We start from the raw sequence: 27,451 nt of genomic DNA on the forward strand, positions 1-27,451 counted from the left end.
GTCACGCGGCAAGTGTTTCTCTTCCACTGCTTCACAATCGGTCTGAGGTCCATCGAGATTGGCACTGGATCTTAAGGTGTGAACCCAATTGGAGACCTTTGCTTCTGGAGAGAGCATTGAAGAGTTACTAACACAGGTTCCTCCTCAGTGTCTGCTTCAATCAGAACACTTGCTTCCTCTGCTTCCACCTGGGACCTCGTGTTCTCGTTATCAGGGGAGACAGATTCAGGGTTCACTTCGGCCTGTTGCCCAGTACTAATGGCGGCACCTCTGGTAATGAGACTTGTACGGGGACGGAATCCCTACTTCTGAGGTGGTCCAGATGTTTCCTCCTTATCCTGGGCCCTTCACTTTGTAGGATACTGTTCCCATTTTCTCCATTATGACTCCAAGGACCCAGCTGGAGTCATGTCCGAAGTTTCTCACTTAGACCAGATCACCTGCCCTGAATATTCTTTCAGATCTCGCAGAGTCACAATTTATTTCCTGGTTCTCTTGTTGGGACACCACCCGCCCTGCCAGGTTTGGGAATAGTAGGCTTAATCACGTACAAAGCCGCTGTCCCATTAACAGTTCCACGGGGGTGATACCTGTTGTAATATGAGGAGGGGTCCGATAATCAAATAAAAACCCTGCCAGTTTGGTCTCTATGGATGCTGCCCGTTGTTTTTTCATGCTGTTTATAAATATCTGCACTGCCCGTTCCACCAGCCCATTTGACGATGGGTGATATGGTGCTGTTCTAATGTGGCTGATGCCACTGGATTGCATTAAACTTTGGAACTTACCACTGGTGAAGGCAGTGCCACTGTCGGAAACCAGGACTTCCAGTGTGCCATGTGTGCAAAAACTCTGTCATAGTTTCTTGATCATAGTGTGTGAGGTTGTGGAGCCCATGCAGTGTATCTTCAACTGTTTGGAGTGTGCACCTATCAGGATCGAAAACACGGAATGCATAAAAGGCAAGATTCACGTGCATTTGCACCAATGGCCTGCGTGGCCATTCCCATGTGTGTCAGGAGAGTGTTTTTGATTCTCCTGGCATGCATCGTACTGCTTCACCAAGTATGTGATATCTGAGTTGAGACAGGACCACCAGACATAGCTCCTGGCGAGCATTTTCATTTTAGATACCCCAGCATGGCCATTTTGTAATCCCATTAGTATTAGGCGCCGCCCTGGGCAAGGGACAACTACCTGAGATCCCCAAAGAATGATACCGTCCTCAACACTGAGTTCATCTTTCTTGGTCAGATAAGGTTTCTGTTCTTCTGAGGGTTGTCCTTGGACTCCGTCGTTCAGGATCATGAGCGAAATTCTCCATCCCACCCCGCCACATTTCTGCCCCGACCCGCCGGCGGGATGCTCCGTTACACCGGCCGGTCAATTGGGTTTCACATTGTGGGGCAGCCCCACGCCGTCGGGAAACCCCCGGGCGCCGGCAAAACGGAGACTCCCGCCGGCGGAGAATGACGCCCCATATGCTTCAATTTTGAGTGTTGGGTCTTTTTGCATCCAGGCCTTGATTTAACTTGCACACACTGAAAAGGTTTTTAGGAAATTTAGGGTAATTTCGACCTCTTCCAATGCTGGCAAGGGAGCTGGGCATATGGGCAGCGGGAGGTGACTCAAGGCCTCAGTGTTAACTATTCGTGTTCCTGGCAGTGTTCTAAGAGATATTTGTAAGCCACATTAACAGGGCCCATCTTTGTATCTAAGCAGAGGAAATAATGGGATTTGGCTTATCCTCTTTCAAAAGTCCTAATAAGGGCTTGTGGTTGGCCACGTATAACACGCCTGCTATAGATGTACTGGTGAAATTCTTTTGGATCAAGCACGATTGCCAAGCTGTCCTTCTTGATTTGAGAATAACTATGCATGGTATCCAAAGACTCCTGTTTGCGTGGCAATGTGCCTTTCTGTTCCGTTTTTCCAGCGGTGTGAAAGTATGGCCCCAACCCAGTAAGGGAAAGCATCACATGTCAGGATGAGTTTCTTTTTGAGGTCGAAATAAGCCAATATATTGAACAATAGCAGCTGTTGTTTTACTTTCTCGAAGGCTCCCACCTATGGTGCCTCCCGAGACTATTTTTGGTACTTTTGCAGCAGTATGTGTAGTGGAGACAACATGAAGACCAAGTTCTGGATAAACTTCCCACAATAATTTACTAACCCCAGGAAAGATTTCAATTCTGTTGTGTTTCTCGGAGTTTGTGTTTTTCTGATGGTCCTCACCTTGTCCTCCATGGATGTAGCCCTTTTTATCCACCTGATGGCTCAAATAGGCCACTTTGTCCGCTTAGAAAACACATTTTTCCCTTTTCAGATGTACCGCAGCTTTTGAAAATCGCTGCTAGAACTCTCCTGGGTTTGCCAGGAGCTCTTGTTCTGAAATCCACGTGATTAGAATATCATCCAAGTACACCACCACTTGAGGTAACCCTTGGGGTATGTTCTCCATGGTTTGTTGGAATTCGGTCCATGCTGACGACCCCGAAGGGCAAGTGAGTATACTCATTTAGACCCTTGTGCTGTTGATCATAACATACTTGCGGGAATGCTTGTCTAATTCGAGTTGAAGATAGACATGGCTCATACCTAACTTAGTGAACGACAGGCCATCTACTAGCTTGTCACATTGGACTTCTGTTCGTGGCATGGGATATCTGTCCAGTTTGGAGGTGATCAAATGTCTGCTCCCCAATGACAGAGATCACAGCCCCTGTGTCCACCTCCATTTTCAATGGATGACCATTTACCAATAGTTCTATCATTATACCATGGTCGTGATGATATGGTTTTGTTGCATTGTTTCTGCTCTGAGAGTGGGTATCCCTGCATGGTATGGGCCAATGCTGTCCTTGGCTTCTTCCCTGAGTAGCATGCGTATTGCCTATTCCTTTAGCTATGCTTGGCTGTGCCCTTTTACAGTGCTTACAATAATCCATCATCTGACATTTGCAACCTTCCGGAACAAGTTCCCAAGCATCCTTAGGACTGTCATAATGTTTCCTTGACCTTCGGGGGATGCGAGCTGAGCACTGATTTGGTGATGGATGATCACTTTTTCTTGAGTTGCTTCCCCTAACCGGAGGACATTGCTGCCTGATGCCTCTTGTAGCTCCTGAGCTCTTTTGTTCTGTGTTTTCCAATGATAAGAGCTACTTCAATTCCTTTTTAAAATCCAGATTGGTTTCTGCCAGTAACTTATTTTGAGTATTCATACTGTATATTCCACACGCCAATCTGTCTTGCAATGTTTCGGTGAGGAACGGGTCAAATTCACACTGTTCTGCCATCCTCTGGAGGATGATAAGGGCTTCGGGTCATAGTGATTACACAATACATTTAAGAGCTTGTCAAGTTTTCGAGTCGGGGCATCTGGGTAAGTCAGGCTTTTTATCATGTTGAATGTCGGGGCCCCGCATGTTGTCAGCAGAATTACTTTCTGCTTCATCTCCCACAATGCTATTAACTCGGAAGAAGTAACGCATGCGCTCTGTGTATTGGGCCCAATTTTCTCCGTTAACGTCACAAGGTTCGAGTTTACCGAAGAAAGGCATTTTTTTTTCTTATCGGAGAAGCTGCTTATTTCCGATTCTCACCTGTTGCTGGGAAAAACCTGTTTTACTCCTTGTCACCAATGTAATAACTTTGCCAAGGCCAGTCTCCCAACATCAAACCCCTTGCATGATGCCCATGGGGATATCTATCGATGACCCCCTGTGTCCTTCATGACCACCATAACATACACGAAGGTGGTGAGTGCCTGCTGAACCAAACCTGAAGATGAGTCAGTGCCTGCAGAAGTTCCAGAGGAAAAAAGAGGAAGATAAATGCCAGAATCACGAATTATCAAAGCACGCCAAATATTGCAAACAAATTTAGCCAAGTCAACTTTCCACTTTCACTGGATTACTTTCCAGTAAAGGAACAGCTGTTTGAGTATAATTGAATTAAAGTAATTTGCACCCCTTGATTGATCTGCTTAGTATAACAGCAAAGAAAAGGTCTGAGTAGCCTTGCTGTGCTGTCCTGGGGCTGATTACACTCTGTTGCTGTTTGAAGTTTTCACTCCTGCTTTTCGTCTCCAAAATTTCTAGGAGAATGTCCCTCGACATTACAATATTATTCTGGAAAGTAAACGCAAGGCATAGTGCCTTGATGTTTATTATTTATTTAGGCTATGCAAACCTGACTCAGTGGTGCCACTTTAGACTGGGAGTCAGAAGATTATGGTTACAAGCCCTACTTTAGAGATTTGAGCACACAAAAAAGGCTTGCAACGTGCAGAATTGAAGCAGGCATTGTTGGGGGCACCATGTTCCAGATAAGATGTTAATCCCCACAGCACTCTTTGCAGCACAGTTACCCCAGTGTCCTGGTTAATATCTATCCCTCAACCAACACTTAAAACCAATGCAAACAGGCAGTTCTGGAAAAACTCAGCAGGTTAGGCAGCATCCGTAGGGAGAGAGAACAGAGTCATTGTATTAAGCTAAAGCAGATTCACTTCCCAGCTGGAGCTGGTAGGCTTGTCAACTCTATTGTTTTGGTATTTTAATTTTCTCAGCAATTTTCAGTCAATGGCTTTTGTAGGTTAAGGACAAGGTGAACATCATGTTTGAAGAGTTGGCCATTTAAGGTAATGTGCGTGCGAAATGCCAGGCAATATTCCTGTGAAAGAGTGAGGGTATTCTGCCTTGAGTTTTGCGTAATTCACAAGTGTAGTTTTCAACGTGGAAATGCCAAGAGCTTGAATAACAAAGACATTGACATCAGTAATTTTTGTAATCTTGGTTGCAGATGCATTGTTTTTGTACAGATTTATAAGGAGTAGCATTTGAACCAATCCATGAGCTAGTGAAGTCATACATCGTATTTACAGTGCAAAAACAGGCTGTTTGGCACAACTGGTCTAACTAATATTTGTAACATATCAGCATATCCCGCTATTCTTTTCTTCCTCATGTTTATCTAGTTTATTTGAAATGGATCTATGCTAGTTGTTTCAATTGCTCTTTATGGTAGGAGGTTCCACATTCTCACTGTTCTCTGAGTAAAGAATACTCCTGAAGCCCCTGTTGGACTTAGTAGTGATGATCTTAATTATTGCCCTTTGTTCGGGTTCCCTGCATGTTGAAACATTTTCATGTCTACCCAATTTATAATCTTAAAGATGTCTATCCCTCCTCAGTCTTTTGTAGAGTCGGAAGCCCCAGCATGGTCAATCTTTTCTGATAGTCATAACTTCTTAGTTCTGCTACCATGCTTTTATTTTTTGTATATCCTCCAGTGCTTTTGTATCATTTTACATAATATGGAGACCAGAACTGTTCTAACCAGAACGTGGCCCAATCAAAGTTCGCTAAGTTTAACTTAGCTTCTCTGCTTTTCACTTCTATCTCTCCAGCAAAGTGCTTTGTTTGCTTTCAGTCTGTGTAGTCTTGAAACATCAGCCCTGTCATAATAATTCAACTGGCCCAGAATAGCAGGGCTCTTGATCTTTGAGCCAGGAGACCAGAATGCCAGACAATAATATAGGTTGTGATTAGATAGAAGAAAACGTCACCAGTCTTATGTTCCTATTGAAAGCCATTTTTAGTTAATGTAGTTTGGCCAAATACAACGACAATATTTCTGTGTTCCTGCAGTATCTTGAACATCGTAAAACATCCCAAGAGCATAACCAGACAACAATTGAAACTCAGCAGGAGGAGGAGTTATTAGATCCAAACATTTGGTCAAAGAGCAAATTTGATATGTACATAGACAAAGCAGTTCTGTTTAATGGATTGTTCTGTAAGAACAAGAACATGAAATGAATTTTAATTGGTGAAAGGTTGAAGAATTACTTTTCACTTATTTGGTTTCAAGGGGCATCTTAGAAGAGGGCAGATGGAGAGCAGCAGTTTTGATTGGGATTCCGAAACACAGGACCTAGAAATCTGAAACATAACCACCACTGGTGGGACCAAGGTTGCTGGTTCCTGGGATGAGAGGGTTTCCAATGATGGGAGGTTGAGTAAATTGGGTCTGCATTCTCTGGAGTTTAGAAGAGTAAGAGGTGGCCTCATTGAAACTGTTGTACAAGGTTGGGGAGGGACGAAAGCAACTTACTGCAGATGCTGGAATCTGAAACCAAAGAGAAAATGCTGGAAAATCTCAGCAGGTCTGGCAACATCTGTAGGGAGAGAAAAGAGCTAACATTTTGAGTCCTTTGTCAAAGCTTTGGGTCATATGGACTCGAAACATTAGCTCTTTTCTCTCCCTGCAGATTACTGCCAGATCTGCTGAGATTTTCCAATATCTTCTCTTTGGTTTGAGGAGGGGCAAACTGGCTCCTCTTTATTCAGCCTCTTCAGTTGGCCGTAACATAGGTTTTTAAATTTCTTTTCCCTCAGATGACTTTTTAGTAAGGAGCCAATCTAACCTGGTTTTCTTGAGTCCAAGAAAGAGCAAGTTTATCAGCAACAAAATCCGAGGAAGAAAAATAAAAGATACACATCCACACATACGTCCACACACACATATCAGAAGAACAGTTAAGAGTCCAAATAAGAGTTAAAAGAAGTTACGATTAAGTCCTTTGCTTGCTCTTGAGACGTAGATTGTTGAAGGTTTTGGCCATTTGAATTTAGCTGTTTCCCTTTAAAATCCTGGAGTTGATTTGAAGTCCAGGTAACTGCACTTTGCTGGAAACAATATCCTTCCTTTTAATTCCGTGAATTATCTCTCAGAAGTCCCATGGATTTCTTCTGTTATTCTTTCTGATGAACTATCTCCTTTGTTGGAATTTTATACTGTAGAGATTGCGGGCTGGATTCTCCGTTTTGAAGACTAAGTCCCCCACGCCATCGTGAAAACGGTGGTCCTTTACGCCAGGAAAACTGGCGTAAAATGGCCACCGATTCCCTGTTCTGCTGGGGGCTAGCTGGGAAGCAGCGTAGAGCTCGCAACTCTAGCTGCCGATACGGCCCTTAGCACTTCCGGTTCAGAGGCCGCGCATGCGCATGGCGACGGCCTGCAGCGGCTGCACCGTGCTCCATGGCAGACTCAACCTACGGACCGGAACCGCTAAAGTAGTGCCCCCCTTCGGCCACTCGCATGCCCCGGACTGCCCGGCCAGTGCCCCCAACCCCGAATGAAGCCCACCCCCCCCTGCCCGCGGATCGGCCCTACCCCGACTGTGGCGGCCCCAGACTAAGTCCGCAGCCGCCACGCCGAGTTCACGAATGGTGTGAGGACACGTAACTCACGCCGTCGGGAACTCGGCCGATCGGGGACGGAGTATTGTGGGGCAGGTCTCAGGCAATGGCCTGAGGTCGTGGATAATCGACGTGGCGCACACCTAGAGCACGCCGCTTTTCAGGGGACGGAGAATTCAAAAACCGGCGGTGTCCCCGTTTTTGCCGCCAAAACGGATTCTCCGCCCCGTCGGCAAACGCGATTTCAGCGTCGGGGAGTGGAGATTCCAGCCCTGGGCTTTTCAGAACTTAAAGGAGAGAGAAATAAAGATTCCTAATGGCTCCCTTCAATTTTCCTGATAACTATGATGACTTCTCTCTGTCCGGCTTGGCAAAACCAGCTCTTTTAACCCAGCTGTCTATATATTCCCACAAGGAAATTTGATTAACAGGTCTTGCAGTCATTGTTGTAGAGCAAGTAATCATGTTTTGATCTTTCACGTTGTAAACCTTTGCCACGTTTTAAGATAGTAGCAGCCAACAGGAGATGGGGTTATTTAATCCTCCACTGTGTGGGTTTAAGGGTCTGATGGGTGTATCTGGCTGGTTAGCAGTTCCCATTGTCTTTGCTGTTGGGGATGGGCAGCACAGTGGCACAGTGGTTAGCACTACTGCCTCTCGGCGCCGAGGTCCTATATTCGATCCCGGCTATGGGTCACTGTCCGTGTGGAGTTTGCACATTCTCCCCGTGTTTGCGTGGGTTTCACCCTCACAACCCAAAGATGTGCAGAGCAGGTGGATTGGCCACGCTAAATGGCCCCTTAATTGGAAAAAATGAATTGGGTACTCTAAATTTATTCAAAAAAGAAAAGTCTTTGCTGTTGGTTATAATTCAGCACATTGTATTTTTAATCTCTTCCTTAGAGTGTTGGGTTTTGATGTCTGTAGGGTTCCTTTGAAAGGTCTCTCTCTTCACATTTCCTTTCAGACGGGATCTTTGTGAACTTTTCACACCTTCACCTTGGAAAGTGGCCGAGTATTTTAAAGTAGTTTGTGTTTTTTAAAGTATCAAAGGAGGTTCAGAACTGTGTGGTCTTTAAACTCCTACCTTTTGGAAAACAGCCGAGATTGATGGGGTTGAAACCTCTTCTGTCTACTGGTTGTAAGGTTCCCATTACAACAATGGGTACACTTTAGACAATGCTTCATTGGCTGTAAAGTGCTTTGGGACTTACTAAGGTCATGAAAGGTGCTCTATAAATGCAATTCGTTCCTCCTGTTTAGGTGAAATCAACAGAGGTAATCCCAGTCCAGCTTTTCTGGGTGTTAGCCCAGAGCACGTAAATATCCAAATTGTCAACTCTGTCACTTTAAAGTGTTCCGCGATTCGTTGGTGAGAGAAATGAAAATAGGTGTCTTAAACTGAGATCAGAGCTTCAAGTAGATTGTTGTGAATATCGCACACCTACATGATGGATGTGCTCTCCAAAATGGGGTTTGGGGAGGGAATTCGCAATTGGATCAAACTGCTCTACACAAACATCTATAGCGCAGTCTCAATCAATGGGTGGGAATCAGAAAAGTTCCAGATCAAATCCGGAGTCAGGCAGGGCTGCCCTCTCTCCTCTGCCCTTTTTGTGTGCTGCATAGAACCTTTTGCCGAGTGCATCAGGAAGGATCCGGGTATAAGAGGAGTGACGATCCCAGGCAGTGGAGGCATGCAAGTCAAGGCCTCCCTGTACATGGACGACGTTGCCGTCTTCTGCCCGGATCCTGCGTCTGTACGCAGGCTCTTGACCATCTGCGACCAGTTTGAACTGGCCTCGGGAGCCAAGGTAAACCGTGGCAAGAGCGAGGCCATGTTCTTTGGGAACTGGGCCGACCGGTCCTTTGTCCCCTTCACTGTCAGGTCAGATTACCCGAAGGTGCTGGGGATATGGTTCGGAGCTGCTGGGGCGTGCACCAAAAGCTGGGAGGAGCGCACAGCAAAGGTAAGGCAGAAACTGGGCTGGTGGGAGCAACGCTCCCTCTCCATTGCGGGCAAAACCCTGGTCATCAGGTGTGAGGTACTCTCGGTGCTACTGCACGTGGCGAAGGTCTGGCCCATAACCCGACCCTACGCCACAGCAGTCACCCGGGCCATCTTCAAATTCATCTGGAGATCCAAGATAGACCGTGTCAGAAGGGACACCATGTACACACCTCTGGAGAAGGGAGGGCGGAACGTACCCAACGCCTCCCTCATCCTGTTGGCTACCTTTGTGTCCAACTGCATCAAGCTGTGCGTGGACCCCCAGTATGCAAACACCAAGTGTCACTACATACTGAGGTTCTACCTGTCCCCGGTGTTACGAAGGATGGGCCTGGCCTCATTGCCGCGGAACGCTCCAAGTAGTTGGACCGTATCGTACCACCTGTCCTTCGTGGAAAAGTTTTTGAAGAAAAACACCTTTGACCACAAGGCAATGAAGCAGTGGTCAGCACGTAATGTCCGCGAGGCCCTCAGGGAAAAGGAGACCGTGGAGGACGTTGGATGGTTCCCTGAGCAGACTGCCAGAGTCATCTGGCAGAACGTCTCATCACCAGAACTTTCAAACAAGCACCAAGACCTAGCTTGGCTGGTGGTGAGAAGGGCCCTCCCTGTCAGATTCTTCATGCACACCCGAAGGCTCTGCGCCAATGCACGCTGCCCTCAGAGTGGCTGTGGGGGAAATGAGACGGTCAAACACCTCCTTGTGGAATGTGCCTTTGCAAAGAAGGTCTGGAGAGAGATGCAGTGGTATTTGTCAAGGTTCATCCCGAACAGCTCTGTGACACAGGACTCTGTGATCTACGGACTGTTTCCAGGGACACACACCGAGACGAATATCAACTGCTGCTGGAAGGTCATCAACTCGGTGATCTTCCAGTGCAAAGAATTGTCCTCGACCGAGTGCTGCAGACTGGCACATTCCAAGGTCCAGGACTACGTGCTGAGGGACGCACTCAAGCTTGGGGCAGCTGCCGCCAAGGCGCAATGGGGAAAGACCACTGTGTGAGGTTTTTCCAGCAAATGTACACCGAGGGGCGGGTAACAGTGTAAACCCCCCTCGGTCTGGGCCACCGACACTCCAATGTATAAAAATAAACATGACAATGTAAATATTTAAGAAGGAATTGAAACGTAAAGAGTGATATGTGCATAATATTATCAAAATTGAATGGAAGAAAGCCAAGGCAATGTGTAACTCTGCCGGAAATGTACAGTCAAGACAATTCGAAATGTTCTGTAATGCTTATGATAAATTTTATGAATAAAGTATATTTTTTTGAATTAAAAAAAAATGGAAGGAGCTAAACTGCGTGATGTGCCTGCCTTCAACAGCACGGTAGCATAGTGGTTAGCACAGTTGCTTCACAGCTCCAGGGTCCTAGGTTTGAATCCCAGCTTGGGTCACTGTCTGTGTGGAGTCGGCACGTTCTCCCTGTATCTGCGTGGGTTTCCTCCAGGCGCTCCGGATTCTTGTACTTTGTAGCCACAAGTGGAATAATATTCTGCCTCATCACCTGAAATCCCTCACCCAAATGGTCAAAAATGAAAGGCCAGTTCTCCCACTGCTGGTTAAACATCCATATTCGAGCTATAGGCTGCCATCAAACAAAAGGGAAAATATCAGCATTAACATTTAACGAGGTTTCCAACTTATCCGAACAAATCAAAACAGATGTTGGTGGAGTTCCCCATTCCTCCCTCCCCTACATTACCCACACATGTTCCTTATAAAGAAGTGCTGATTGTTTTATGTGCAAATTGGACTTTTTTTCTGTTGAATTTAAAGCTTTTCTACCTAGAGGCGATGAAAACAAGCTCGGGAGTTATTTGTTTGTGGCCCCTTTCACCATAGGATCCCAATGTTTTGTTTTTTCTGTTTAGTTGGGACACCACTTAACATGCAGGACTACTAACTGCCCTGTATTCCCCAGGAGACTTGGGTGTAAGATCATAAATCTCTCACTCTGCAGGGATGAGAGGAGATTTAAGAGAGATGTTCAAAATTGTGAAGGGTTTTGATCGAATAGATAGAGAGAAATGGTTTCCGTTAGCCGAGCGTAGTCGTAAGGTAATTCGTTAAAAAGTCTGATGTTGGGGAGAGGTGGGGGAGGAGGTGAGGTGGGTGGGACGGAGCAGTGGATAGGGTGCAGTGGGGGCGGTGCAGTGCGGCGGATGGATGGAGAGGGTGTATTGGGGCAGGGCGGAGGGGTGCAGTGGGGCACAGAGGGTGCTGTGGGGTGGAACGGTGGAGAGGGTGCAGTGGGGCGGGGAGGTGGAGAGGGTGCAGTGGAACGGAGAAGTGGAGAGGGTGCAGTGGGGCGGAGCGGTGGGGAGGGTGCAGTGGGGCGGAGCAGTGGAGAGGGTGCAGTGGGACGGAGAGGTGGAGAGGGTGCAGTGGGGCGGAGAGAGTGCAGTGGGGCGGAGCAGTGGGGAGGGTGCAGTGGGGTGGAGAGGTGGAGAGGGTACAGTGGGGTGGAGAGGGTGCAGTGGAGCGGAGCAGTGGGGAGGGTGCAGTGGGGTGGAGCGGTGGAGAGGGTGCAGTGGAGCGGAGCAGTGGGGAGGGTGCAGTGGGGCGGAGAGGTGGAGAGGGTGCAGTGGGGGGGAGCGGTGGAGAGGGTGCAGTGAGGCGGAGCAGTGGGGCGGAGCGGTGGAGAGGGTGCAGTGGGACGGAGCGGTGGAGAGGGTGCAGTGGGGCGGAGCAGTGGAGAGGGTGCAGTGGGGCGGAGCGGTGGAGAGGGTGCAGTGGGACGGAGCAGTGGAGAGGGTGCAGTGGGACGGAGCGGTGGAGAGGGTGCAGTGGGGTGGAGAGGGTGCAGTGGGGCGGAGCGGTGGAGAGGGTGCAGTGGGGCGGAGCGGTGGAGAGGGTGCAGTGGGGGGGAGAGGATGCAGTGAGGTGGAGAGTATGCAGTGGGGCGGAGCGGTGGAGAGGGTGCAGTGGGACGGAGCGGTGGAGAGGGTGCAGTGGGACGGAGCGGTGGAGAGGGTGCAGTGGGGCGGAGCGGTGGATAGGGTGCAGTGGGACGGAGCGGTGGAGAGGGTGTAGTGGGGGGGAGAGGATGCAGTGAGGTGGAGAGGATGCAGTGGGGCGGAGCGGTGGAGAGGGTGCAGTGGGACGGAGCGGTGGAGAGGGTGCAGTGGGACGGAGCGGTGGAGAGGGTGCAGTGGGGCGGAGCGGTGGATAGGGTGCAGTGGGACGGAGCGGTGGAGAGGGTGTAGTGGGGCGGAGCGGTGGAGAGGGTGCAGTGGGGGGGAGAGGATGCAGTGAGGCGGAGCGGTGGAGAGGGTGCAGTGGGACGGAGCGGTGGAGAGGGTGCAGTGGGACGGAGCAGTGGAGAGGGTGCAGTGGGGCGGAGCGGTGGAGAGGGTGCAGTGGGGTGGAGAGGGTCCAGTGGGGGGGAGCGGTGGAGTGGGTGCAGGGGCAGTGGGGAGGGTGCAGTGGGGCGGTGGGGAGGGTGCAGTGGGACGGAGCGGTGGAGAGGGTGCAGTGGGGCGGAGCAGTGGAGAGGGTGCAGTGGGACACTGAGGTGGAGAGGGTGCAGTGGAGCGGAGCAGTGGAGAGGGTGCAGTGGGGCACTGCGGTGGAGAGGGTGCAGTGGAGCGGAGCAGTGGAGAGGGTGCAGTGCGGCGGAGCAGTGGGGAGGGTGCAGTGGAGCGGAGCAGTGGAGAGGGTGCAGTGGGGCGGAGCAGTGGGGAGGGTGCAGTGGAGCGGAGCAGTGGAGAGGGTGCAGTGGGGCGGAGCAGTGGGGAGGGTGCAGTGGAGCGGAGCAGTGGAGAGGGTGCAGTGGGGCGGAGCGGTGGCGAGGGTGCAGTGAGGCGGAGCGGTGGAGAGGGTGCAGTGGGGCGGAGCGGTGGGGAGGGTGCAGTGGAGCGGAGCAGTGGGAGGGTGCAGTGGGGCGGAGAGGTGGAGAGCGTGCAGTGGGGGGGAGCGGTGGGGAGGGTGCAGTGGGGCGGAGAGGTGGAGAGGGTGCAGTGGAACGGAGAAGTGGGGAGGGTGAGTGGGGCGGAACGGTGGGGAGGGTGCAGAGGGACGGAGCGGTGGAGAGGGTGCAGTGGGGCGGAGCGGTGGGGAGGGTGCAGTGGGGCGGTGCGGTGGAGAGGGTGCAGTGGAGCGGAGCAGTGGGGAGGGTGCAGTGGGGCGGAGAGGGTGCAGTGGAGCGGAGCGGTGGAGAGGGTGCAGTGGAGCGGAGCAGTGGGGAGGGTGCAGTGGGGTGGAGAGGGTGCAGTGGAGCGGAGCAGTGGGGAGGGTGCAGTGGGGCGGAGATGTGGAGAGGGTGCAGTGGGGTGGAGAGGGTGCAGTGGAGCGGAGCAGTGGGGAGGGTGCAGTGGGGCGGAGCGGTGGAGAGGGTGCAGTGGAGCGGAGCAGTGGGGAGGGTGCAGTGGGGTGGAGAGGGTGCAGTGGAGCGGAGCAGTGGGGCGGAGAGGTGGAGAGGGTGCAGTGGGGTGGAGAGGGTGCAGTGGAGCGGAGCAGTGGGGAGGGTGCAGTGGGGCGGAGCGGTGGAGAGGGTGCAGTGGAGCGAAGCAGTGGGGAGGGGAGGGTGCAGTGCGGCGGAGCGGTGGAGAGGGTGCAGTGGGGGAGAGCGGTGGAGAGGGTGCAGTGAGGCGGAGCGGTGGAGAGGATGCAGTGGGGCGGAGCGGTGGAGAGGGTGCAGTGGGACGGAGCAGTGGGGAGGGTGCAGTGGGAAGGAGCGGTGGAGAGGGTGCAGTGGGACGGAGCGGTAGAGAGGGTGCAGTGGGACGGAGCGGTGGAGAGGGTGCAGTGGGGCGGAGCGGTGGAGAGGGTGCAGTGGGACGGAGCGTTGGAGAGGGTGCAGTGGGGCGGAGCGGTGGAGAGGGTGCAGTGGGGCGGAGAGGTGGAGAGGGTGCAGTGGGGGGGAGCGGTGGAGAGGGTGCAGTGGGACGGAGCGGTGGAGAGGGTGCAGTGGGACGGAGCGGTGGAGAGGGTGCAGTGGGGCAGAGCGGTGGAGAGGGTGCAGTGGGGCGGAGCGGTGGAGAGGGTGCAGTGGGGGGGAGAGGATGCAGTGAGGCGGAGCGGTGGAGAGGATGCAGTGGGGCGGAGATGGTGCAGTGGGGGGAGCGGTGGATAGGGTGCAGTGGGGCAGTGCGGTGGAGAGGGTGCAGTGGGGGGGGAGAGGATGCGGTGAGGTGGAGCGGTGGAGAGGGTGCAGTGGGGCGGAGCGGTGGAGAGGGTGCAGTGGGGTGGAGAGGGTGCAGTGGGGGGGAGCGGTGGAGAGGGTGCAGTGTGGCACTGCGGTGGAGACGGTGCAGTGGGGTGGAGAGGGTGCAGTGGGGTGGAGTGGGTGCAGTGGGGCGGTGGGGAGGGTGCAGTGGGACGGAGCGGTGGTGCGGGTGCAGTGGGGCGGAGCGGTGGACGGGGTGCAGTGGGGCGGAGCGGTGGAGAGGGTGCAGTGGGGTGGAGAGGGTGCAGTGGTGGGGAGCGGTGGAGAGGGTGCAGTGTGGCACTGCGGTGGAGAGGGTGCAGTGGAGCGGAGCAGTGGAGAGGGTGCAGTGGGGCACTGCGGTGGAGAGGGTGCAGTGGAGCGGAGAGGTGGAGAGGGTGCAGTGGAGCGGAGCGGTGGAGAGGGTGCAGTGGAGAGGGTGCAGTGGGGCGGAGCGGTGGAGATGGTGCAGTGGGGCGGAGCGGTGGAGAGGGTGCAGTGGGACAGAGCAGTGGAGAGGGTGCAGTGGGGCGGAGCGGTGGAAGGGTGCAGAGGGATGGAGCGGTGGAGAGGGTGCAATGGGGCGGAGCAGTGGAGAGTGGGCAGTGGAGTGGAGCAGTGGGGAGGGTGCAGTGGGGCGGAGCGGTGGGGAGGGTGCAGTGGGGCACTGCGGTGGAGAGGGTGCAGTGGAGCGGAGCAGTGGAGAGGGTGCAGACGGACGGAGCGGTGGAGAGGGTGCAGTGGGACGGAGCGGTGGAGAGGGTGCAGTGGGGCAGTGCGGTGGAGAGGGTGGAGAGGGTGCAGAGGGACGGAGCGGTGGAGAGGGTGCGGTGGGGCGGAGCGGTGGAGAGGGTGCAGTGGGGCGGAGCGGTGGAGAGGGTGCAGTGGGGCGGAGCGGTGGAGAGGGTGCAGTGGGACAGAGCGGTGGAGAGGGTGCAGTGGGACGGAGCGGTGGAGAGGATGCAGTGGGGAGGGTGCAGTGGGGCGGGGCGGTGGAGAGGATGCAGTGAGGCAGTGGGGTGGAGAGGGTGCAGTGGGACGGAGCGGTGGAGAGGGTGCACTGGGGCGGAGCGGTGGGGAGGGTGCAGTGGGGCGGAGCGGTGGAGAGGGGGCTTGGGGCGGAGCAGTGGAGAGGGTGCAGTGGGACGGAGCAGTGGAGAGGGTGCAGTGGGGCGGAGCGGTGGAGAGGGTGCAGTGGGGTGGAGAGGGTGCAGTGGGGTGCAGCGGTGCAGGGGGTGCAGTGAGGCGGAGCGGTGGAGAGGGTGCAGTGGGACGGAGCAGTGGGGAGGGTGCAGTGGGGCGGAGCGGTGGGGAGGGTGCAGTGGGGTGGAGAGGGTGCAGTGGAGAGGGGGCTTGGGGCGGAGCGGTGGAGAGGGTGCAGTGGAGAGGGGGCTTGGGGCGGAGCGGTGGGGAGGGTGCAGTGGGGCGGAGCGGTGGGGAGGGTGCAGTGGGACGGAGCGTTGGGGAGGGTGCAGTGGGGCGGAGCGGTGGGGAGGGTGCAGTGGGGCGGAGCGGTGGGGAGGGTGCAGTGGGACGGAGCAGTGGAGAGGGTGCAGTGGGGCGGAGCGGTGGAGAGGGTGCAGTGGAAAGGGGGCTTGGGGCGGAGCGGTGGGGAGGGTGCAGTGGGGCGGAGAAAGTGCAGTGGGGCGGAGCGGTGGGGAGGGTGCAGTGTGGTGGAGAAGGTGCAGTGGGGCGGAGCGGTGGGGAGGGTGCAGTGGGGAGGGTGCAGTGAGGCGGAGCGGTGGAGAGGGTGCAGTGGGGCGGAGCAGTGGAGAGGGTGCAGTGAGGCGGAGCGGTGGAGAGGGTGCAGTGGGGCGGAGCGGTGGAGAGGGTGCAGTGAGGCGGAGCGGTTGTGAGGGTGCAGTGGGGCGGAGCGGTGGAGAGGGTGCAGTGGGGCGGAGCGGTGGAGAGGGTGCAGTGGGGCGGTGAGGTGGAGAGGGTGCAGTGGGGCGGAGCGGTGGAGAGGGTGCAGTGGGGCGGAGCAGTGGAGAGGGTGCAGTGAGGCGGAGCGGTGGAGAGGGTGCAGTGGGGCGGAGCGGTGGAGAGGGTGCAGTGAGGCGGAGCGGTTGTGAGGGTGCAGTGGGGCGGAGCGGTGGAGAGGGTGCAGTGGGGCGGAGCGGTGGAGAGGGTGCAGTGGGGCGGTGCGGTGGAGAGGGTGCAGTGGGGCGGTGCGGTGGAGAGGGTGCAGAGTGGCGGAGCGGTGGAAAGGGTGCACTGGGGCACTGCGGTGGAAAGGATGCAGTGGGGTGGAGAGTGTGCAGTGAGGCGGAGCGGTGGAAAGGGTGCAGTGGAACGGAGCGGAGGAGAGGGTGCAGTGGGGCGGAGCGGTGGAGAGGGTGCAGTGTAGCGGAGCGGTGGAGAGGGTGCAGTGGGGCGGAGAGGGTGCAGTGTGGCAGTGGGGCGGAGAGGGTGCAGTGTGGCGGGGCGGTGGAGAGGGTGCAGTGGGGCGGAGCGGGGGAAAGGGTGCAGTGGGGCGGAGAGGGTGCAGTGGGGCGGAGCGGTGGAGAGGGTACAGTGAGGCGGAGCGGTGGAGAGGGTGCAGTGTGGCGGGGCGGTGGAGAGGGTGCAGTTGGGTGGAGAGGGTGCAGTGGGGCGGGGCGGTGGAGAGGGTGCAGTGGGGCGGAGCGGTGGAGAGGGTGCAGTGGGGGAGAGGGTGCAGTGGGGCAGAGAGGGTGCAGTGAGGCGGAGCGGTGGAGAGGGTGCAGTGGGGCGGAGAGGGTGCAGTGAGGCGGAGCGGTGGAGAGGCTGCAGTGGGGCGGGGGGGGAGCGGTGGAGAGGGTGCAGTGGGGCGGAGCGGTGGAGAGGGTGCAGTGGGGTGGAGCGGGTGCAGTGGGGTGCAGGGGGTGCAGTGAGGCGGAGCGGTGGAGAGGGTGCAGTGGGACGGAGCAGTGGGGAGGGTGCAGTGGGGCGGAGCGGTGGGGAGGGTGCAGTGGGGCGGAGCGGTGGAGAGGGTGCAGTGGGACGGAGCAGTGGGGAGGGTGCAGTGGGGCGGAGCGGTGGGGAGGGTGCAGTGGGGCGGAGCGGTGGAGAGGGTGCAGTGGAGAGGGGGCTTGGGGCGGAGCGGTGGAGAGGGTGCAGTGGAGAGGGGGCTTGGGGCGGAGCGGTGGGGAGGGTGCAGTGGGGCGGAGCGGTGGGGAGGGTGCAGTGGGACGGAGCGTTGGGGAGGGTGCAGTGGGGCGGAGCGGTGGGGAGGGTGCAGTGGGGCGGAGCGGTGGGGAGGGTGCAGTGGGACGGAGCAGTGGAGAGGGTGCAGTGGGGCGGAGCGGTGGAGAGGGTGCAGTGGAAAGGGGGCTTGGGGCGGAGCGGTGCGAGGGTGCAGTGGGGCGGAGAAGGTGCAGTGGGGCGGAGCGGTGGGGAGGGTGCAGTGTGGTGGAGAAGGTGCAGTGGGGCGGAGCGGTGGGGAGGGTGCAGTGGGGAGGGTGCAGTGGGGCGGAGCGGTGGAGAGGGTGCAGTGGGGCGGAGCAGTGGAGAGGGTGCAGTGAGGCGGAGCGGTGGAGAGGGTGCAGTGGGGCGGAGCGGTGGAGAGGGTGCAGTGAGGCGGAGCGGTTGTGAGGGTGCAGTGGTGCGGAGCGGTGGAGAGGGTGCAGTGGGGCGGAGCGGTGGAGAGGGTGCAGTGGGGCGGTGCGGTGGAGAGGGTGCAGTGGGGCGGAGCGGTGGAGAGGGTGCAGTGGGGCGGAGCAGTGGAGAGGGTGCAGTGAGGCGGAGCGGTGGAGAGGGTGCAGTGGGGCGGAGCGGTGGAGAGGGTGCAGTGAGGCGGAGCGGTTGTGAGGGTGCAGTGGGGCGGAGCGGTGGAGAGGGTGCAGTGGGGCGGAGCGGTGGAGAGGGTGCAGTGGGGCGGTGCGGTGGAGAGGGTGCAGTGGGGCGGAGTGGTGGAGAGGGTGCAGTGGGGCGGAGCAGTGGAGAGGGTGCAGTGAGGCGGAGCGGTGGAGAGGGTGCAGTGGGGCGGAGCGGTGGAGAGGGTGCAGTGAGGCGGAGCGGTTGTGAGGGTGCAGTGGGGCGGAGCGGTGGAGAGGGTGCAGTGGGGCGGAGCGGTGGAGAGGGTGCAGTGGGGCGGTGCGGTGGAGAGGGTGCAGTGGGGCGGTGCGGTGGAGAGGGTGCAGTGAGGCGGTGCGGTGGAGAGGGTGCAGTGAGGCGGAGCGGTGGAGAGGGTGCAGTGGGGCGGAGCGGTGGAGAGGGTGCAGTGAGGCGGAGCGGTTGTGAGGGTGCAGTGGGGCGGAGCGGTGGAGAGGGTGCAGTGGGGCGGAGCGGTGGAGAGGGTGCAGTGGGGCGGTGCGGTGGAGAGGGTGCAGTGGGGCGGTGCGGTGGAGAGGGTGCAGTGTGGCGGAGCGGTGGAAAGGGTGCACTGGGGCACTGCGGTGGAAAGGATGCAGTGGGGTGGAGAGTGTGCAGTGAGGCGGAGCGGTGGAAAGGGTGCAGTGGAACGGAGCGGAGGAGAGGGTGCAGTGGGGCGGAGCGGTGGAGAGGGTGCAGTGTAGCGGAGCGGTGGAGAGGGTGCAGTGGGGCGGAGAGGGTGCAGTGTGGCGGGGCGGTGGAGAGGGTGCAGTGGGGCGGAGCGGGGGAAAGGGTGCAGTGGGGCGGAGAGGGTGCAGTGGGGCGGAGCGGTGGAGAGGGTACAGTGAGGCGGAGCGGTGGAGAGGGTGCAGTGTGGCGGGGCGGTGGAGAGGGTGCAGTGGGGTGGAGAGGGTGCAGTGGGGCGGGGCGGTGGAGAGGGTGCAGTGGGGCGGAGCGGTGGAGAGGGTGCAGTGGGGGAGAGGGTGCAGTGGGGCAGAGAGGGTGCAGTGAGGCGGAGCGGTGGAGAGGGTGCAGTGGGGCGGAGAGGGTGCAGTGAGGCGGAGCGGTGGAGAGGCTGCAGTGGGGCGGGGGGGGAGCGGTGGAGAGGGTGCAGTGGAGCGGAGCGGTGGAGAGGGTGCAGTGGGGTGGAGCGGTGGAGAGGGTGCAGTGGGATGCAGCGGGTGCAGAGGGGTGGTTCGGTGGAAAGGGTGCAATGGGGTGGAGAGCGTGCAGTGGGGGGAAGCGGTCATGGTGTATCGAGGCGGAGCGGTGTGGGGTGTGGTGGGGCGGAGCTGTGAGGGGGACATGGGAACTAAATGACAGTAAGTACGCTGTAAGATATGATTTGGAATGCGCTGGCTGCAATGGCGGTGGACATAAATTCAAAAATAACTTTCAAAAGGATATTGAATATATACTTGACAAGGAGACATTAGTGGGAATGTGTAGGAAGATTTGAAGAGTGAGGCCAATCGGATAGCTCCTGTAAAGTGCCAGTAGAGGCCTCGTGAGCCAAATGGCCTCAATCTGTATATTTTATTCTGTGTTGAAGATCACTTGGTTGATTTGTTTCTTTATTCCATTCAGGGTCATTGCGCCCAATTGTAGCTCTCGCAAGTTTTGAACTGGTTGACATCAATCATTTGTAACAATCAGGAATCTTGTTGATCTGGGTGACTGAATACCAGATTGGGTGACATATCTATCTATTTGAGGCACAGAGAGACATTTCCTCTACCTGACCACCTCTTTGTCTCCCCTCCCTTTCTTCTTTCTCCCTGTCTCCTCCTTTTTCTGTTTCCATCACTCTTTTTCTCTCTCCCTTCCTCAACTCTGGCAAAGGGGTCACAGTCAACAGATATCCTACTTACAGGCTATTTGGCCCAAATGATCCACACCAGTGTTAATGCTTGCACGAGCTTCCTCCCACACTACATAATTTAATCCCATGAATTGATCTTTCAATTCTGTTCTCTCTCATGTGTTTATCTAGCTTTTCCCTTCAATGCTTTGGGTATACTCGAGCTGGTCGGGCTGCCAGATTACCCTTCTGCTTTTCCTTTTTATTAATTTGTTTTAACATTGTTATTCCAGCTCGAATTTTTAAACAATGCTCTGAATGTTAAGCAAATGTTTTTAATCATTGCAGCAACACCATTGCCTGTGGTCATTCCCCAGCCCTGAACGATAGTTTGTTCGTTCTCCAAATTCAGCTTTCGTCAAACTTAACATGCTTTTCAGCACTTGATATTAAAATTATGATATTAGCTATGATGTTGGGGCTTCCTAGAGCTTAGATGGATATTGGCTTTTGATTATCAACAAATGAATGTTCCGCCTGGATGTAATTTCCTTGGCACAGTTAAAGCCTTGTGGGTTCGGGTTCTTGCATTACTACACTGTCCCCTAGAGTTTCAAAAGAAAATGATTCTGTGCAGAAAGTAACTTGCATTTCGAGCCATGAATCTGCAGTCACGCCAGAACTCCAGGCAATTTCGCCAGGCATTCATTTAATTGCATGATTCGGGATATGATGCTGATATGACGAGGTCACACGGTATCATGTTCCATTACCATTTGAACATGGAAGCAAACAGAGAAATGCTGTCTTCATCAATCTGGCTGAACCTAAAAGATTTGTACTGTCAAATTAGTTGGAGGTGTTAGAGACGCAATCGAAGGCCTTCTGCTTGCAAAGCAATGCCCTATGCCACAAAATCACTGAAGTACATCTCCCACTGTGTTGACATGTTTAATTTTGTTGATTAAAGTCATTAACTGATGCTGTTTGTGTGTAATCAGTGTGTGCTGGCAGCTCCTGAATTGTTGAAAGATTTATCGATGATGACTCTTGCGATTTCTGCACATCTGGTGTCTTTGCATGAGCCATTTCCTAAGACTTGACAGCCTCTTGCAATTGGGAGCAGCTCAGTTCTTTATTCTGATTTTCTTTCTTTACTTCCATCAGACCACTTAATTCACCCAGTAGACTTGTCAACAAACTTGTCAGCCGTAACTTTGAATCCATTCCCGATTACTTCATGTAAACTTCCCCGAAAAGTGGCACAACAGTTGTACTGTAAACCCTGACTGCTTAAATCCAGCATTTGTGTTGTTTCATAACACACACAGTTTGCAATTCTGCTGCAAATCGCAAGCATGAAACGTCTACCAACATTTAAGATGGTAATAAAACGTTTTGAGTGTCCATGCAGATTCTCCTAGTTTACTCTGGTTGGACTTATTCCTGGGGGTATCATTGCATGGCAGCCTCTCTACAAGCATTGCATCCCCATGTTCCTGTCATTGGCCACCGACATGCCAATCATGATGGTGTCCCCCCCCCAAACCCTCGTCATTGGCTGTCCAACATGCTCATCCTTGTGCTGCACGTCCTTCCCACCGCCAATTGGAAAGTGAGAGGACTCTCCATTTACTGACAGTCGATGAAAGTCCCATTATTCCCACATCCAATACTTTTGCGAAAAACGTGTTTCCAAAATTCTTTCATGAAGTGTAATTTTTTAAACCGCCCCCTGTGATCTTCTCCTCCACTGCTTGTAGTAGTAACCCAGAGATAGGTCTTTAATTTCTGGCAAGTCTTTAATTCCTGGTGACCCCAATGCCATCCCGGAAAGTTGGCAGCACTAGTTCTCTTTCAGCTTTCTTTCCTGGTTGTGGGAAATGTTTTATTATGCTCTTGACGTAGCAGAAGCTGCTTCCTTGATGTGCACTCTGACAAAGGAAGGTTCAGACTTGGAGATAGCTTTAACACGTTTATTAAACTGTCAACAATTCTCCTACTTGGATTCGACGCCACTGTTAATCCTACTATAGCTACTCAGACTGACGAATCAGTTTGCTACAAACTACGTGTTGGGTGTGATGTTAAATCAACCCTGTGTCTGCATTCACTGAGAGTCTCCACTGGAAAGAGACTGAGCATGTGTGATGTGTCCTTTTATATGGGTTGGTGTAATGCCCCCCTGTGGTAGTGTCACCTCTGTGTGTATCATGAATGTCCATTGGTCGTGTCCTATCTTCCTGACCTATTGGTTGACTGTGTGTCATGTCTCTGGTGCTCCCTCTAGTGTCTAGCTAGGTGTAGTGTATGTACATTAACCCTTTGTGTACTTAGTGATGTATATCACCACAGGAAATTCCCCCAGGTAGTATATTGGGAAATCAGGCCGGATTTGAACCTATGTCATATTGTCACTGCCAAGGTTTTATCATCCTTTCTTTCATTTTTTATAATACCACTATTGCTCTTGTTACGATTCCCCCCCCCCCCCCCCCCCCCCTCCCCCCGCCGGTAGAGACCAATAACTTCTAAAAAGAAATTTGAACTTCCGGTTAATAGCTAAACAGATGACACAAGAGTTCACATTCATCAGCGGAGAAGGTGGAGTCGAGGTAATATCACTGAACTAGTAATCCAGAGGCCCAGGCTAATGCTCTGGGGACATGGGTTCAAATCCCACCACGGCAGCTGGTGGAATTTAAATTCAATTAATAAACCTGAAATACAAAGCGTGTCTCAGTAATGGTCGTAAAAATCCATCTCATTTACTAATGAAGGAAATCTGCCATCCTTAACTGATCTGGTCACCATGTAACCTCATATGCACAGTGATGTGGTTGACTCTTAACTGTCCTCTGAAATAGCCTGAAAAGCCATTCAGTTCATGGGCAATTAGGGATGGGCAACAAATGCTGGCCTTGCAGTGATGCCTACAGCCCATGAAAGAATAAAAAATGTTTTCTCTAACAATCAGACGAAAGATCAAACTGTATTTTTGAACCACACAACCAGATATGTGTTACTCTCTCCTTTAAGTAGACAGTTAATTCCCCCGGAATCCAAACTGATTCGTATCTCCCGAGGATTTATTTCTGATCCTTTCTTTTCCCAGCCTGGAAACTTTTAACTCTAGAACTGGTTTTCATACTGCATCTTTTCCCAGAGACTTCTCCCTATACCTAAAGCTAGACAAACTTCCAGATTTGTTTTAACTCCGAATGAATTTGATCTTTCCAATCCAAGCACAAACTCCCACCTACATTCCTGCATGGTGAATGACAGAAACCTCTGGCCTAGAGCTGCTTCCTCACTCCCAGACCTTGTCTGTGAGCTTTCAGGAATATCTTTTTAAAAAACCTTCCCCTCAAAGCCCACCTCGTGGCAGCGGAAACGTGAATCATATTGGTTTATTTATTTTCTAAGACTGCTCTGTGAATTAATTAATGCAATATAGGTTGAGAAGTGACATGTAACATTTGTGCCACATAAGTCTCTGCCATGGCTACCTCCGACAAGAAAGAACCTAACCATTTCCTCTTCACATTCAGTGGCATTACCTTTGCTGAATCCCCACCAACAACATCCTATCCCGGCTGTTACTATCGCCCAGAAACTTAATTGGATCAGCCACATAAATATGATGGCTACCGGAATGCATCAGAGTCTGGGAATTCTGTGGAGATTAGTTCATCTTCTGACTCCCCACAACCTGTCCATCTGGAAGGCACAAGTCAGGAATGTGATGGAATACTCCTCACCTGTCAGATAAGTACAGCTCCAACAATACTCAAGAAGCTTAACAATATCCAAGACGAAACAGCCCACTTGATCAGCGTCCTATCCACCACCTTAAAACTTCACTCCCTCCACTACTGACGCGCAGTGGCAGTTGTGTGTACCATCTACATGATGCACTGGCAGCAACTGACCAAGGTTCTATTGACAGCACCTTACAAACCTGTGACCTCTACCACCTAGAAGAACAAAGGTGGCTAGTAATATGACCACCCCCACGTTCCCTTCTAGGTGGCACACCATCCTGACTGGTAAATTTATCACTGCTGGGTCAAAATCCTGGGACTCTCTCCCAAACAGCAATGTGGGGATATCTACACCACATGGATTACAGGGATTAAAGAAGGCAATTCATCACTACCTACTCAGGAGCAATTAGGAATGGACAATAGGTGTTGGCCTACCCAGAAATTCCCAAATCCCATGAATGATAACAAAAAAATCACTAGCAAAAGTGCTGCATTTGCTATTTGTGGTAAAATCAGAGAATACGTCTAAAGGAACACATTAACAATTTACAATACAAAGGCAGGCTGCTTGGTCCATCTTGTCCATGCTGGCTTCTTGAAGGGGCAGTCCAATCAGTCCCACGTCTGGCTCTTTCCCCAAAGCCCTGCAAGTTCTTGCCCCACCATGCATTTATCCAACTCCCTTTTGAAAACCGTCATTGAATCTGCCCCACCACCCTTCCAGGCATGCATTCCAGACCCAAATAACTTCCTGGGTAAAAATCTAATTCTCTTCATCTCCCCTCTGTTGGATCCTACAAGAATGAACACTGAATAATCTTACTGGTGGGATGTTTCAAATATTTGGGCAGAAAAGGTAAGGACTATTGGAAGTTCAGAGATCACAAAATACACCCAGAATCTTACTTCAGAGCAGGGAAGAGATATATAGGGCTTCAATTAAAGGCAAAAGGAGAACTTCCTTTCAGCACTTCCTGGGCAATCCTCAGGGATTCCTGTCGTGCTTCAAATCTGAGTCATTACTTTAGCTGAAGAAAATCAATGGTATTGAGATAAACCAAGGCTTGATTCCTCGATTCTGGGGGTATGCCCCCATACCGGCATGGGAACGGTGGCATTTTACACCAGAAAAAATGGCTCTGTGCCTAGGTGTGTTCCTAGGATGCACATAGAGGTGGAGGCAGCCTGCTGCCTTCCACGCTTTGTTGTTTGCGTCGCCTTTGGCTGGCATCCTCTTGCCCTGGAGAGACCCCGCCCACTTTTGGGTTGCTCTGATGTTGCTGTGTCACCTTATTCTGCTTGCTGTGCCTGAGTTGCGCCGGTCTCAGGAAGGGGGGATTCAGATTGGCTGGTCACTCCCAGGGACTCCTGGTTGGAAGGCCCCCAGGATGTGCTCCAACAGAAGCTCCTCTCTCCGGGTGCTTGTTGACCCCTGGGTTACTCCATGGGATGGAGGGGCAGCTGGAGTAAGCTCCAGAGACCTCAATGTCATCTAGTGCTGCCAGTCCTGGATATCTGCCATTGTTGCACTATGGTACTGAACCCCTCAGCCATGGCCCTCTGGGACTGAGCCATGCTTCGGAGTTCTTCCATCATGGATCTGACCTCTTGCCCCAGGCGTTCCACTGCGGTCGACACTCTTGCAATGTTGGCTTAGATGTTATGCATCGCCGACAACGTCTCCTGCAACTGAAAGCTTTGGGATTCCACCAATTGGCCTTGTAGTTGCAGGAGGGCCACTGACAACATCCGCTAGGTGTCGTCGACATCTGATCTGCCAGGCGTCCAGCTTACATTATCCCCATTTGTGTTCCTGCAGGAGAAGGGATGCCCGAGCTGAGGATGCTGACTCCATGCAAGGAAAGAGCCATGGAACCGTGCCGCAGCACGGTAGCATAGTGGTTAGCACAATTGCTTCACAGCTCCCAGGGTCCCAGGTTCGATTCCCGGCTTGGGTCACTGTCTGTGCGGAGTCTGCACGTTCTCCCCATGTGAGCGTGGGTTTCCTCCAGGTCCCCCGGTTTCCTCCCACAGTCCAAAGATGTGCAGATTAGGTGGATTGGCCATGCTAAATTGCCCTTAGTGTCCAAAATTGCCCTTAGTGTTGGGTGGGGTTACTGGGTTATGGGGATAGGGTGGGGGTGGGGGTGCTCTTTCCAAGAGCCGGTGCAGTCTCGATGGGCCGAATGGCCTCCTTCTGCCCTGTAAATTCTATGAACCCCTCCTGGTATTCTTGGCTCTGGATTTGCATCTGCGGCAGCTGAGGGATGAACATGCCCGGAGGAACAGCACCTGGCTGGGCACAACTGAGTCCTGGGATTCAGCAGTCCTCTGACTGTCTGTCCCCCCAGGAGCTCCTGCCTCCATCTGATGTACATCAAAAGCTGTGTGGCGATCACCAGATAGTGACCCAGAAGCTTGCCTGCTAAGTGCACCCACCAAGGTGTTTGTCTCTGACGGTGGATGGTGCGGGTAATAGTTGTGTGCTTCAAGCATGTCCTCTGAGATCTCCTCCAGGGTGGTGTTGAGGGTGGGCAGTGGGACACTGCTGGTAGATGGGCCAGGCATTCGGTTGATGTTCCTGCAAGGCAAGGGACATGGTTTCAGTACATGGCCTGGTCAAGGGGTTGGATTACACAGAACTCATTTGAGACTGCTCATTTGGATGAAGGTGCGGTGGCACCTCACTTTTCTCTCGCAGGTCCACCTCGCTCTCAGCGCAGGCCCATTCCTGCTCCTCCCCTGCGAGTTCCATGGCTCTTTCCTAGCATGGAGTCAGCATCCTCAGCTCGGGCATCCCTTCTCCTGCAGGAACACAAATGGGGATAATGTAAGCTGGATGCCTGGCAGATCAGATGTCGATGACACCTAGCGGATGTTGGCACTACACTTAAGCATGGAGGGGTTCTTCCGAGGAGTGCTGGGGGTGGGCGGGGGGGGGACTAATTTAGGATGTTCCTGGGAGGTCAGCTCCTTGGGCCCTGTGAGGTAGTGGCATGTGTGATCGAGGTGACATTCCAGGAGGTGATGGAAGGTGGAGTGCAGAGAGGAGACAGGGAGCACTTACCCTGACTGATTGGAGTAAGTCATTAATCTTTTTTCTGCATTGTACGCCTGTCCTCTTGGTTAGGCGGTTGGCACTGACCAGTGCAGGGAGACATGTACCGTCTCCCAGTCAGGATTTGTCACCCTGCTGGAGGGTCTCCTGCCAGTCCGAGGGTATAATGTAACCCAGCTCTCCTCCCCTAAATCCAGCAAATGACTGAGGGCCTGCTCTGTAAATTAGGAGTTGGTTTCATAGTTGCCATCCTGCTGGCTTGAATGAGAGAAAATGCTGTGGAACTGTTTAAATGCAGTTCCCCCTTCATTGGAGTGCTCAGAAGACTCTCGGGTTGGACAAATCAGATGATTCGTGCCTCAGGCACCGAGATTTTCACGTAGGGATAAATACATTTTCAAAGTGCCTTAAACTTGCGGTCTGGATCGCACCGCCATGGCCGGGGGGAAGTGTACCCATTTTCTTGCCGAAAATGACACTTTGTCAATTTGTTCGGAAAATTACGCCCTTTATCTTAATTTCTGTCAGTTTGAGATGCGTGAACCCATCAATGATACCTTAGTCTGTTTTCGAATCTCATTGCAGCTCATAGGGCCTTGCTTATACTTCAGTGTGGAAATTTTTCCCCAGGACTGCTGGGATTAATTAGATGTTGTTCTATTATTGGTAAATCCCCTTG

The 27,451-nt window shown here is 53.5% G+C and overlaps 1 protein-coding gene across 2 annotated transcripts in view; it reads left to right on the plus strand.

Annotated features, from left to right (window-relative positions):
- The window catches only part of LOC140394126 (lipase maturation factor 1-like), a 579,371-nt gene that overhangs the window by 511,720 nt on the left and 40,200 nt on the right, over positions 1 to 27,451 (plus strand). The window lies entirely within an intron of this gene.

This window comes from Scyliorhinus torazame, chromosome 17 (genome assembly GCF_047496885.1).
Source record: "Scyliorhinus torazame isolate Kashiwa2021f chromosome 17, sScyTor2.1, whole genome shotgun sequence".
NCBI lineage: Eukaryota > Metazoa > Chordata > Chondrichthyes > Carcharhiniformes > Scyliorhinidae > Scyliorhinus > Scyliorhinus torazame.